The sequence below is a fragment of the Grammomys surdaster genome, unplaced genomic scaffold, assembly GCF_004785775.1.
Source record: "Grammomys surdaster isolate TR1022 unplaced genomic scaffold, NIH_TR_1.0 659, whole genome shotgun sequence".
In the NCBI taxonomy this organism is placed as follows: domain Eukaryota; kingdom Metazoa; phylum Chordata; class Mammalia; order Rodentia; family Muridae; genus Grammomys; species Grammomys surdaster.
The window spans coordinates 13,162-15,941 of NW_021605078.1; the positions used below are offsets into that span (position 1 = coordinate 13,162).

The following is a 2,780-nucleotide window of genomic DNA, read 5'->3' on the forward strand; positions in this document are numbered from 1 at the left end:
AAAAAAAAAACAACTCAAGGAAATCAGTAGCTGTCCCTTATTCAAATGATAATTGGGCTGAGAAGTAACAAGGGAAACAATATACTTTACAATAGCCACGAATTATATAATATATTTTGGTATAACTCTAACCAAGCAAGTCAATGATCTATACAAAAAGAACTTCAAATCCTGAAGAAAGAAATTGGAGATTTAAAAAGATGGAAAGATCTTCCATACTCATGTATAAATAGGATTCCCATAGCAAAAATAAATAAATAAATAAATAAATAACCATCTGACAAATAATTCTTTACTTTTTGTAGATGATAATTATTCACACAATATGATGTGTGCTTAGTACTGTTGATCTGTTTGCTTGTCTCTTTATATCTGTTAATTGGTCTTTTTCTTGCAAATGTATATCCTATTCAAAAGATAAAGAAATGGGAGAAGTGAAACTTTTAATTCACTTTCCTTTTAAAAAGGCTTTGTAATTACATTATAACTTCTGTGTCAGGAAGTAACTGGAGGAAAAGTGGGAATCATTTGAATACAATATCAATGAAATATATGTTGACTATGTGAGCGCCATGCTTTCTTTTATTCGCATGTACGGGATGTTTTAGGATGCAGTGACCTATGAGGATGTGACTGTAAACTTTACTCGGGAAGAATGGGCTTTGCTGGATCCTTCCCAGAAGAAGCTCTACAAAGAGGTGATGCTGGAGACCTTCAGGAACCTCACTGCTATAGGTAAGACTGTTAATGTTGTTTTCCTTTTTAAAATCAGAAGGCAACTGGTTTCTTGGTTTGTATGTTTGTTTATTTGTCTTTTTGCTTGCTTCTTTTGTTGTTGTTGATGCTCTTCTATAATTTCAATTGAGAAGGGGGAAGAATGAGGTGAATGAATGAGACGTGGTTTAAGGTTCACTGAAGAGAGTACCTTAAATTTTGCCTAAATTCATATCGTACATTTTCTGGTACTATGTTTCAGGCTATTATTGGGAAGACCACAGTTATGAAAAGAATTCTCAAAATTCTAGAAGACATGGAAGGTAATGTTTATTTATGTGGTGATCCAAATATGCCTCTGAAGAAATCTCCATGTGTTCTTGATGTTTTTGTTAAAAACAACAGTGTAGGCCAGGTGGTGGTGGCTCACACCTTTAATTCCAGCACTTGGAAGGCAGAGGCAGGCGAATTTCTGAGTTCGAGGCCAGACTGGTCTACACAGTGAGTTCCAGGACAGCCAGGGCTACACAAAGAAACCCTGTCTCAAAAGAACCAAAAAAAAAGAAAAAAAAACTGACAGTGTAAATAAGCAGAGCTTTAAAGATATTGAGTATTTAATTCTAACAAATGCATGTACCTCTATGCCAGGTATTCTATTTTCATTTGCAGTGCATTCTTCAGTGTAGAATACATGGAAACAGTGCCTTAACCGATAGTACTATTTGAAGCAAAGCCCCATTGACACTAAAATGCAGATCTGCCAGTCTGTTTAATCTTAATACCTGTAAATATTATAAGAAGTATACACTTTGGATGTATTATGTGTATACATCCAAATCCTTCTCATGAGCAAACAGTGCACAATAAAGGAGATGTTACTCACATACATGTAGGAAGGTGGGTAAGTTTCGTGACAGTGGAAGTTCATAAGTGTTGAGAAATTTGCATAGAAAACTTAATGTGAATACCACACATGTCTCTTGAGTACAAAAATTCAAATTGTGGGAATGCAATATGGGTACCTTTTATTTGTTATTCTACCTTTAATAGTATATTGTAAGGCACATACATCTCTGTTCATCTATCCATCTATCTATCTATCTATCTATCTATCTATCTATCTATCTATTTAACTATAATTTTATATAGAGGATGCAGTTCCCAATTATTTAAAGATATTGATAGAAACGCTGTACTTATCTCTCTCCCAGAACATTTAGACGATAAGTTATTATTCCCACTTTGAGTAGATTTGTTGAACTTGATATGATTTTCTTTTCCTTTTCCTTTTTTTGGTTTTTTAATACAGGATTTCTCTGTATAGCCCTGGCTGTCCTGGAACTCACTCTGAAGACCAGACTAGCCTTGAACTCAGAAATCCACCTGCCTCTGCCTTCCAAGTGCAGGGATTAAAGATATACGCCACCACTGCCTGGCTGCAGTCATTGTTTAAAAGCTGTGAGTTCTTTCATGGTTTCTTAAATATATTTTTTAAAAAATCATATCAGAAAAGATTGCTATGAATGTGAGCCATGAAATAAATACTTTTACAATAACAGATATCCTTAAAGATGTAATGGAACCCATAATAAAGGAGAACACCATGGACATAAACAAAATGATGAAACCCTGTTATATCTGATTTCTCATTATATTTAGAAAACACTGTAAAAGTGATTCATACATATAAAAATATTCAGTAATATAATACATGGGGTAAAACTTCCAAAAGGGCCAATTACATACACAGGCATGGGAGAATTTATACTGTAGATAAAATTTCTAAATATATGCAAAGTGATCAAGATTTTGTATGTCACAGGCATCTTCAAAGGGAAGAAAGAATTCACACTGGAGAGAAAACCTATAAAAGTGTCCAATGTAATGAAGTGTTTTCAAGTCACAGTCATCCTCAGATACATAAAAGAACGCTTACTGGAGCCTTTGTATATGACAGTGGTCTTGAAATGCATAGGAGAACAAACATAGGAGAGAAACCCTGTGATTGTAACACACGTGGTGAAGCCTTTGCATGCCACAGCCATCTGCAAAGCCCTAAAAGAACA

The 2,780-nt window shown here is 34.5% G+C and overlaps 1 pseudogene; it reads left to right on the forward strand.

Annotated features, from left to right (window-relative positions):
• Positions 1–691: 691 nt before the first annotated feature.
• LOC114633443 overlaps positions 692–2,780 on the forward strand; it is a 2,582-nt pseudogene continuing 493 nt past the window's right edge.